This window comes from Typopeltis vanoorti, chromosome 7, assembly GCF_054136105.1.
Source record: "Typopeltis vanoorti isolate ZY-2024b chromosome 7, IOZ_Tvanoo_1.0, whole genome shotgun sequence".
Lineage (NCBI taxonomy): Eukaryota > Metazoa > Arthropoda > Arachnida > Uropygi > Thelyphonidae > Typopeltis > Typopeltis vanoorti.
In genome coordinates this window covers 137,054,113-137,066,554 of record NC_143555.1, presented here as the reverse complement: position 1 = coordinate 137,066,554, position 12,442 = coordinate 137,054,113, and positions in this window count along the sequence as shown.

Genomic DNA, 12,442 nt, shown 5'->3' with positions numbered 1-12,442 from the left:
AGTAGTGTTAGATTATTATCTTTGAATGTGAGATTTTATTTGGGAAATTGTCATATTTATATGTAGTTTGTGCCAGAGGAAAGAAACCGGAACATGAAAAATTGGTTAACGAGTGGGTCCTCAAAAAGATCGAAGGGAGAAATGAGTGTAAGCGGCGGGGGAAACAAATATCCTCATTTTCAGGATTTAACATGAAGGCTCTGGAGGCATTTTATGAAATCAGTTTACGAATAGCTAAGGCAAAAAAACCTCACACGATCGGAGAGTCATTAATATTAAAAGCAGCTACACATATAGTTAGAATAATTTTTGGGGAAAAGGCAGCATGATTCCATTATCCAATGACACCGTATCACGAAGAATTTCAGATTTGTCTTCAAATGTTAAGGAGCAGTTAATAGAAAAAGTTCAGGCTAGTAAATATTTTTTTCCATACAATTGGATGAAACTACTGACATTACCAGCATGGCCCATCTTCTTACGTATATAAGATTTATAGATGGGGAAACAGTGAAGGAAGAGTTCTTGTTTTGTAAACCGCTGCCTGCTCGAACAACCTCAAATGAAATATTTTCAAAATTGAACCAATTTATATAAATGAATGATGTAGAATGGAATAAATGGGTTGGTGTTTGATCTGATGGAGCACGTGCAATGGTTGGGAAAGAAACGCAATGGCGTTGATGCAAAAATTAAAGAAGTAGCTCCACAAACAAAATTTGTACATTGTAGCATTCATCGCGAGGCATTAGCGGCAAGAAATATGCCTGTTTCCCTGACGACAGCTTTGAATGAAAGTGTGAGAATTGTTAACTTCATGAAGTCTACAGCTATGAATTCACGACTATTTTCCATTTTGTGCAATGAAATGGGTGCTGAAAATTATTCTCTTTTACTTCACACCGAAGTTAGGTGGCTGTCGAGGGGAAATCTATTGAGCCGCCTGTTTGAACTTCGTTCAGAAGTGCAGATGTTTCTCTCTGACAAATCCTCAGCCTCAGAGTTGAATTATTTCACTGATGAACTGTGACTTGTCCGGTTGGTTTACCTGGCAGATTTATTTTGTCACCTGAACCATGAACCAGATGAAGATGAGCTTGCAGAGTGCACGTAATTGCTTATTTTTGGGATAAAAATAAGGATAAAACTGCGGATCTTAGGAAAAAAACTTGGCTTCATCATTAAAGAAATCGATACTGGAAACACGTGTTTCTTTCAATTATTGGATGCTTTCTTAACTGAGAATGAAATTCTTCTTCTTCATAGTGAACTGGCAGTGAATATAAAGAAGATTTTTCGGAGTTTAATCACAGATTTCAAGGAATACTTCCTTTGAAAAACCTGGCTTCAGAATTTTGGATTAGAGAGCCGTTTTCCATTGATGACACCAGAAACGTTAACTCCTTCCGAGAAAGATGAATTGATCGAGCTCTCCTGCGACGAAAGTCTCAGAAAGATGAGATCAAGAGGATGGATTTAACAGACTTCTGGTTGGCAAGAAGAAATGAATATCCAATGATCTCAGAAAAAGCTATAAAATTTCTGTTGGTGTTTGCAACTACTTACCATTGTGAATGTGGATTTTCTTCTCTCATTTATATCAAAAACAAGTACAGGAATAATTTGAATGTTGAACCCGATTTAAGACTTAAATTAAGTCAATTGAAACCAGACATTAAGAAGCTGTGTTTAGCTAAACAAGCACAACCTTCACACTGAAAGAAGAATGTGAGTTCTGTAATTAAAAAGATGTCACATTTATAGCTTGCACTGATTGTAAGTTTATTTGAGAACTGGAGTACCATTATCAGTTTATGTATTCACTCACTATTATTTTAATTTTTAAAAATTACACATTTTACATAACAATCCACTGAATAGATTAAAAGAGTATCTGTTTTAATATATCTTCAATAAATATCTGAATAAAATAATAAATAAATAAATAAAAATTTGTTTATGTATTCACTCATTATTATTTTAATTTTTAAAAATTGCACATTTTACATTACATATCGTAGAGAAATGCTTATTTCGCCCCTGGGACCAACAAATCACGCTTTTCCAGAATAAATTTGCTTACTGGTACATCTAATATCCTGAATTAAATATAGTGGTACGCCACTGGAAAAGGTTGAGAACCCCTGGGTTAGTATATGCTAATTTAATAAACGACAATTTCACATTTTAATGATATCTTGGGACTACTTTAGTTTTTAGCACGTTTATAATTAAGAAAATGCTGTGACTGCTTCCATGCAGTCACAGCATGGAAGCAGTCACAGGGTTTAGTCTGTCTACTTAATAAAAAAGAGTCAAATAAATACAATAGATGACTTTCTTGTGGGAAAGAGTCACAGGAAAAGTTTGCTTAACGCGATTAAAGCGCGCTAAGCGAAATCGCGTCAAGCGAATACAATAAACAATAGGAATAATTATAATTAATCTGTCAGTTAGTGTAAAGTAGGGAAAAAATACAGTATAAGCTATATTAGAGAATAAAATCAAAGTTAATATACATCAATAGCGTTTACATTTTTATTTAATGTCTAAACATTTGATTGAGCTGCGATTTTACAAAAAAATTAAGTAAATATGTATGATTCGTGCTCGACTTTTCATCGTCATGCAGTTCGCGATAAATGGCGATCGCTATATCAAGATTTTTATGGACTTCGAAGCTTCGTTCCATATCAGGATCAGCATCAAACAAAATTTCCTTAGCATATTCAATGTGATTGAAAACTAGCTCAAGTTATTTTGCAGTTAGCTTCTTAGTCGTAACATTCTCTTTTTGTTCGCACTCCTTATCGTCTTCTTCATATGCACCCTATTCTTCTTCTACTTGAAGGAGATCGTTCTCTCTTAACTATTCCGAATGGGAATCGAAAACGTTTCTCACATCTTCTTCATTATCTAGTTCATTAAATCCAAGTTCTTTTCCAATTGTACTGATTTCTTCAATAATGTTAGATCTTGGGTTTTGCGCACGATAAAATAACGTATCTTGATTTTAAAGTCGCCTTCTGCATTGCCTCCTAATAAAAGCGTAAGACGATATTTAGATACTTTGTATCCTGGTTGAGATGCTTCAGTGTTAGCTAGGAATGTTTTTGTTGGCATACCTTCCAAAAGAGACCCATTTCGTCGACGTTGAATATTTCACGCTCGTCATAATCACCCTCCTGAACTAACCTTTGCAGTTCTTCAGGAAACTTGGGAAGAATCTTTATCAACATTAGCAGATTCTCAAGTTATTCTTACGTTATGCAGTCCATTTCGATTTTAAAATGGTCAAAGCATCCTTTTCTTTGTTCTTTGTATTCTTTGCTCTTATTTAATATAGTCCAAACTGTAGACTCGCTGTATCGCAAGTTTCGCACAATCATTGTATTACTAACGCCACTTTCATGTCTCTTAATTACTTCCAGCTTTTCGTTAGCTGCAGATTGGCAACAAAAATTTTCGCATAACGTAAAAACATCGCGTTAACTGATTAATCACTAGCTTAAAGCAGGAAATAGTATCATTTCCCTCCAACTCGCTAACTGATTATCGCTCGTATCGAATTTGCGTTAAGCGAGGTTTTCCTGTACATTTTTTCTTTAAACTGCGTGATGAAATTGATATTTTATGACAGAAGAGAAACCAACACAACTTTCGAATATGGAGTGGCTGCTTGATCTGGTACAGACATTTCCAGTCATTTAAATACTTTCAAAAATTACTTTGAAAACATATTCTCAGTCGGTATAGACGAAGCTATTTGGTCAGAAAGACCTGGGTTCGATTCCCGTCAGTAACGCGAGGAACCTTTTTCTGGTCTTCTCTTTCCACTAAAGGTGAGTTAGCCGGTCTCATACGGCGGTAGGGTTTTTTTTTTTAACCCGGAAACTCAGGTTTTTGGTCCCCAGAACAAGCAAACCGGCCCCATGAACATCACACGGATCTACAGTCATGAATACGTCCCAGCCTTATGCCGGTCCCGAGCACGGATAAAATTGAGGGGAGCATAAAAAATCTTACATAATTTTAAGAATATTTTTAATATGTTTAATATTTTAAAAATAATTTAACACACTTTACAAATTTTTATTTCACAAATATTGTTAAAATTATTCTTCGCTTTCTGCAAGATTATACACATCAAATAATTTACTTTTGATTTTGTCAACACATTCAAAAGTAAATTATTTGATATGTGGATATGGAAAATGTCTCTCGGTTAATTGTAACAATTTTGTGTTCCATGAATATTATTTCTGTTCTTTGAATATTGAGAAAACATTGCATGCGCTTCTGTTTTCTCATTATTTGAGTAATCCAAGTAGACAAAAAAAAAATAAATAAGAAACACAATAAAATGTATTGAGCTGTAAGGAAGTTTTAAGAATATGCATCTTTTTACGAAATGGCGCAATATAGCGTACGATTAACCAGCTAAAAATCAAGGATTTTCACTTCTTTTTGTTCATCTTGGGTCATTTTGTGCACCTGACGCTTCCAAAACATTAATTCAAGAGGATAAGACGGTTTGTCTCAGCTACGTTGGAATATATTTTATCTTAACTGATCCGTGATTTATGACATGAAAAGTCCGATTTGCTCGAAGAAAACCTTTGTAACTCGATATGAGATCGGCTAACTCATCTTCAGTTGAAGATCACTTATCAGGCTTGTTTTTATCTTGCATGGGAATCGAACCCACATCTTTCCTAACCCAATGAAAATTAATTCTAACCGGACTCATATTCAGCTTTCCTCTACTGAAATGTGTCATCTAATTTGAGTTTATCAGTATAGTGTATCTCCTTTTTTCAACCTACAGGAATATAAGGAAGGAATCTCGTTGCATCTGCATTTATATTTGGAAGTCTTCTTCGCTTGTTTGCTGCAGTTGAAATTTAGCGAAAAAGAATAACCAGATTTGATAATTCTTCGAAATCAATGTCTTTTTGTCTCTGTCGCGTTCTCACCGACTTCAGTGTGTCTTTTTCTTAATCAACAACCGTTCCAATGAAAACTGTCAGGTGAGCTGGATCAGATCTCTCCATTTCTTTCTATCCTCCCAAATTCTTTCTTAAGGAACACTGTGTCAGTTCTGGTTTCTGTTTTCTAGATCTTCTCTTACCTGGTCCTCCTTTAATCTTTTCCGTAGTCTGTTCCCGTAATAAAACAAAATATTTATTTATATGAATAATTTTGTTACGTTTTTATAACTGTTTGTATCATAATTGTTTATATATCATAAATTTTTATATAATATATATTTTTCTCAAATTTTGCTCTCTCTCTCTCTCTCTCTCTCTCTCTTCAGGCTTCACTTTCTAAAATTTAAAAAAAATTCGAAGTCGCTGTCATGCTCGCTGAACCACTGCTGACCAGTTCTTGCGTGCTGGACAGTAGCATTGTCGTCGATGAAACAACAGTCGCTTGCTGGATTAAAAGTCGACAATACATAACGGATTTGATCGGCAACAATGTTCAGCTATTGGAGGATAACTGACGTTCCAGCATTAGAGGGAGACCTATTTCGTAACAAGAGAACATTCTCCACACAATGACACTACCTCCTTCAGAACCTTGAGTTATGCTTACAAGTCAAAATGGATTCATTGCTGGATGGGGCTCCCGCCAAATTCTCTGCCTTTTGTCGGTACAGAGCAAGGTGTGCGGAAATCGTCGTACCCCAGACGACTCTTTTCCAGTCTTCCAATCTCTAGCCAAGGTGTTCCTGACACCACCTTAGACGAACTTTCCGGTTCTTCGCATAAATCAGTGGTGGCATTGGCTGCCAATTTTCTGCGCACAGTTTGGTGAGAGATGGTCGGAAATACACTTCATTACATGCTTCGGTCAGTTGCTGCAGACAGGAAGTTCTGTTCGTCTGCACAAGCCGCTTAAGATGACGGCGATCTCATTCCTAACAGACTGTCTTAACACAATTACGCCTCTTAGACAACTAATATGGGTTATTTTTCCACTGATGAAACACCCGAGATATCTCACCTTTTGAGAAACCAGTCATCTCTGCCGTTTTCAAAATATTTTGACTCCATCCAGACGGGCACCCACAATATGCCTTTTATCGAACTCCGACAGATCTTTTCTTTTTTTCCCATTGGGATCAACACAGTTGACGATTCCTGAGTAGTGGCATTCTTAAATAGTTGCCGAGAGCACGTGGTGACGCATATGATGAAGTATTTTGATTATATACGCTGCGTAAATGACATTTATGGTTTAGTCGCTTTCATAATTAATAATTCGATTTTACTACTGATAAGTACCATCTACGAACACCAATCCTTCTTCTTAGTTCTTCAAAAATCTGTTGCATGTTCAGCTCCCACGTTTTTCAGAGGTTTCCATTCTTGTTTCATATGTTGATGGATTGTGTGACTTATGAGATGTCATATGGAACATAGAGTGGTCATTGATTTTGCAAGAACCGAGTCTACTCTGAATAGATATATCTTTGAAAATAACAATAAACCACAAAATAGAACAAAATAGAATATTATGTAAACTAGCAAGATTTATACGAAGTAAAAGACAGAGGAATTTTAACTCTCTATTAATGGTTCAATATGGTTATTTGTTTGTGGAGAAAACGATCTATTTTCATGAATTTATCTGAGATGAATGAATTTCATTCCGCTGATTCACAGACTTTTCTTGTTCACATTTTACTGACGGATTGATGACTGAATGTAACTAAAGAAGAATGAATTTCTGAAGTAGATGATGAGGAAGAAAATGTCTATGAATGGATTTCTCCTTTCTCCTCTAAAGAAAAAATATACTGACGATGATCTTTTTTTATTTATTTTATTTCTATCCTTCTCTTGTTCGATCAAATATTTATGAATCAACGAGAAGACCATTTTTCTTAATTGCATAATTCTCATCAGGGGAGAATGCTGGTCTTGAAATTCACGCTTGCTCTTGTTATCATTCAGGGAGTGAGAGGTGTGATTGAGGTTTGATTAGCAGAATAATGAATTACTGACCATTTAAAACTGTATATATAGAAATCTATGTACATTTAATCATACAAATACAACATTTATTTTGCAAATGATATTCTATCTTTTTCAATTTAGCTACTTGAATACAAATTCTACCCTACGGTTCTTCTTTATGAACAGGTCAATAACATCGTCATAAAAAGTTGGTTGTAACTTAATTTTCCCAAGCAACACGCACGCTTGTAAAGGCTAGCTGAAGCTCACTGGCTAGTGCTACTTTGACTGCGTTTGGCCCTTGTTTAAGCAACAGGGTGAGATGACGTGGAGGGAGCGGAAATAGCTATGCGCGCGCATGAAATCACAATCTGAAGCGAGGACCTGGATGCTCCCACAACCGAGAAAGCCAAGGCAGCTTTGACTAGACGAGCGAGCATCGGCCTTCGATACACAACCCAAAGCTCAATTATCGCCGCGCAAGCTTAAGATGTCTTCTGTCTACAAAAATTAAAGCCTAAATGGAATGCATTTATTAACAAATAAATATTACTTCTTTCTCAATTAATAAGCTTACGCAGCTAGCATGGAGAATTCGCCACTGATAGTATATTAATGTGTATTAATAATTAATGTATTAATCTATAAATGTATTAATAAATAATTAATAAATAAATATTAAAGGAGCCCGTGTAGCTCAGTGGATGTGGCGTTTGCACACCACGGCGCTTGACGGCACGAAGGAAGACCTCTTTTCGGCGACTAGAAGAAATTTTTCCAAGTTTTTTTTTCGACCGGTTCCCCAGTTAGTCGATCTCTGGCACGGGCAAGCGGGTTTTTTTCTCCCAGAAACTCGGGTTTCACGGCCCCTAAACTCAAGAAAATCGACCGTAGAACCCACATTATTTCAAACATTAAATACGAGTGTTAGGGTTAGGGACCACGAGATGGCAGCACTTGTTGAGCCGTCTCTTCACTGCGTGCCGCTTAATTAGTGATAGCCTTGGACCAGCTATCTCTGATTGGGTACCAGTGGAGATTGAACTGCCCACTCAGTCTCCAAAAGTTAGATAGAGCTAAACGGCTTCGCCTATTCCCTATACATGCGGGAATAAAAACGCGTTAGCTGATTTTAAATTGTTTTATAAATATTAATAATTATTTAATGTGTATTAATATATTAATGAGTATTAATATATTTATATACGAAATATTTCTAATAGGTTATACTTATACAAATGAGTGTGCATTTGGTTTTCTTAGTTTGGTGTTTTAACTTTTATCTTTCCTGGATCTAATACTTTCGACCAAATGAAGATGCTAAATATATTACCGAAATTAACTGATCGCAGGATTTGCTAAAAAAAAAAAAAAAAAGCCCGAGAAAAAGCTATATGGTAGAAAAATAATAATAATTAGAATCCTCCCTATTTTGTACCTTTGATAATTACAAAGAGCATTTGCATACGCACAACGACTATGATTAGCATTCCAACATTTTTTTCTCTTTAGACATTTGAATTTAGACAAATTCAACTTTAACATTTCAACAGAAGAAATATGCGATTTCTATATCAAAAAATAATTATTTGTTTTTTTTCAATATGGAAAAACAACTAATTATATTTGGTTGAATAATTTGATTATGTTTACATATAACTGTTACAAATTTCGTTTCAAAACCAGCAAAGAAGAAAAAATATGCAAATATACAAAAATAGAACAAATAGGACGAACTTTTATTAGCATATCTATAAAATTAGTTACTTATTTTAGCTATTCTGTCAAATTTTATTGAAATCATCAATTCAAATATAAAAAAAAAAAAAATGAGAAAATGGACATCAGCATACAAGGAATTCTTCAAATCAAATTTAACTTGTGAATGTCAGAGTTAGAAATGAAACAGCAAACGAAAGAGAACACAGATACGAGTGGCCAAAGGATGATTATTGTAAATTCGTAGATGACATTAACAGCAAAATAATTTTTTAAATGAAGATTTCAGAAATAAATGAATATGGCATTGTTCGTATTCGAGACTGCCTGAGAACAGCTAATCTAAAGATGGATTAGGATCTGTGATCCGGGTAGCTGGTGCAATCTGTAGCGCTTTGAAAGAGGGAATGTAAAAGTTCATAAAATCAGACACCAAAAACAAGTAATAGAGAAATTCGGAGGAATATTTTTAAACGGAAACACGTGTTTTGTATAATTTTATTTCTGAACCTTCCCTTCACAACAAACTTGTTGAAACTTAAAGGAAATATAGATTTGAAAGAACAAGACAAAAATCAAGCACTAAAATAAAATTATAACATTTCTAAAACAATTAAACTTTTAATAACTTTAATCGAAACAAGACTTATTAAACTATAAATTGGTACACAAAAGTATTCATATACAAGTTCAATATATTAATAATAATCTATAACATATAGATATAGAAAAAAAATCGATTATCCGCTATACAATTCGAAGACCTTAAATTACTGTCAGATGATATTCCTGTTGCGAAGGAAATGGTGGTAAAAGTAGAAGAAAATGCGTTTATTTTTATTTTTATTTTTTATTTTCATGTAGAATTCACACACTCACACATATGGAAATATCGAACAGAAGATATTTATCCGTTACATTTTAACATAAAGATAGCTAAAGAAATGAGCATAATAGTCAGTGGCAGATTAAGGATAGTTGAGACCCTAGGCAAATTATATTTGGTCCCCCCTCCCCCGCAGAAAAAAAAAACAATAATAAAATAATAAAATAAAAATAAAAGTTAGGTGGCAAATAAATGAAATTATGTGCTTTTGAATTTTTTGAACTTCTGGATTTTTCTGCCTATTAAAGGATTAAAGGATGATAAATAATAAAACTTTTTATTTATTTTTTTTTTAAATTTTTTATCAGTTTTTTTTTACAATTTTACAAAGTTTTTTTTTTTACTTGCACTACACTCAAATAATGAAAACACGAAAAGTCACACTAAAAAGTTATTTTTGAAACAAACAGCTCACTCTTACACGATTCAATAACAAATGAAGTTAAGGAGCAACCAGGCGAAACTTCCTATCTCGGCAATGCAATCAGTTGTCATGACCTCGAAGCTGTCAACAGCGCCGTGCCCCGACATTGGTAATGCGGTTTAATTTAAAGCGTGGATAGTGCGCGCTGTTCAAAATACAAAATACGAAGCTTGTCAACTAGCGTCGACATTGGTGTTGCATTGGTATTGCGGCATTATTTAAAGCGTAGATAGTGCGCGCTGTTCACGTAATAATTGTTTTGAAAAAATTTTCACTTAAAACAATCAAGATTTTTATGATGTTTACTGAAAACATGAATTGATTTTAAAACACTATAGGAAAATGTCTTGGCTTGGGGGGGGGCAAAGTTACCACTTTTTAAAGTGGTAACTATTTTGCTTGTATAACAGCTGAAAAATTTTACCTCTAAAGCACGTGATTTCGCGTGCTGTTGACCAATTCGTTCATCGCCTTATTTCTTTCTTCCCTTCAACATGAATTGACTCTTCTTGGCAGCCTTCCAACGAGAGCTCACCCTTCTATGGTGAGCCTTAGTCCGACTATACTACTAAACATTTCAACTAACGCAGAACGACGATACTGCTGTCATCTGCACACCAAACAATCATGCACGGACTAATTCGTTACTGTTCTCATATCAGCATCGGAAACATTGAAGTAATAAAAAAAATAAAAATTAAAGAAACGCGATGGATATTAAAAAAAACAATGAAAAACTGTTTAAAAAAAATAAGAATCGTACCTCTTTCTTCCTTCTTGAAACCAGATATTCTTGAAAGATCCTGCAACTCAGAACAATCAGCTATAGAACTTGCAACATACTCTTGAACTTCAAATCTTAATTGCTGGTGGAGAAGTTGACCAAAGTGAAATTTCTGCCTCTCATTTGGGAGAACGAAAAAAAGGTATTAAGTGATTTATTCATCACGCAATTTATTCATCTAGATCAGCGTTTCTCAACCTTTCTAAGCCCAAGGATCAATAAAATGCCTAAAACAATTCTACGAACTACTAAGTTATGTAATTTTTTTTAAAAAAAAAATTGTATGTGGGGATTAGCAACATTTTGGAAAAACTGTGCCTTTTATAACATTATAAATCTAAAAGCATGCTTTCAATACATATGTAAACATAATTAATTAGTTTGAAGTCAACGATTAAAAGTGTATTATCACTGAACAAAAGTTTTAATTTTTATTAAACAAATAAAAAGTATCAGTTTCCGATTTGCTGTGGGCAAATGAATGGTTATGTCAGTGCCATCCCGCTGAGATCCCCATTCATCTATCCACAGCAACTTTTATATTTTATATGTTATCCCCATTCATCTGCCCACACTCATTAAGCTCACCCCACAATAACTTTTTTAGCGCTGTTGGTACCATGGGCGAATGAATGGGGAATGTCAACGCCGTCCCGTTGATACCTTCATTCGTCTAACCACAACGACGTTTATCTTTAATTCCCATTCATCTACCCACAGCAACTTTTATATTTTATATGTTATTCCCATTTATTTCCGTCCTTTATGTGGAACCATTTCTTTGCGCTGTCCCTAAACACCTCCCCAAACAGCCAGCGGGTCCATTGCTGGAGTTTCCTCTAGCAGAGTGCCGAGGAGTGGTGTCTAAGGGAGACTGTAACATATTTTTCGAACGGGTCCCTCTGCCTAAAATCTGAACGCGTCACTTGGTAACCCGTGCGACCGATGATGCGGTATGAACATTATTTGATGACCTGACCATGTTACAGCGTTTGGTAATGCCCTGTTAGAATTACCAGCATAAGACGAAATGACTCAGCAAAATAGGAAAGATTCACCCCTAGCCCTCGAATACTCTAATTCGAGGGCTAGGGGTGAATCTTTCTCCTTCCGCCGAATTTGAATTCGGCGGAAGGAGCAAGAAGAAAAGAAAGAAAGAAACAAGGAACGAAGAGGATGGACTAGTCTACAGATAACATAACAGATGTATATTACATGAAGTAAGGCATGGTCCAGCATCAGGTACCTTGGATTTTCCATGCCTATGCTCACTAAAGTGAGCCCCTGAGGACAACTGAAGAAGCCCAACTGACCAAATCTTCACTTTAAGGCAAGTCTTTGAGAAATCTTGGGAATATGCCAAGAATGTCTACACATGTTTTGTGAACTGGAACAAGGCGTATGACCGGGTTCCTCGAGATAAGCTTAGGCAAGTAGTACAGGAGTATGGAGTGGATGGCCAACTATTAGCTGCCATCAAGTCCCTGTATGAATGCCCGGAATTTTGTGTCAGGGTAAACAGCACAAAGTCTGAACCTTTCACAGTCTCCGTTGGCCTCCCCCATGGGTGTGTTCTGTCACCCCTCCTTTTCATAATATTTATGGACTGGATTGATAGGCACAGGCAGTGAATGTGTCAGAATTGGAATGTGTAGTATTGGACG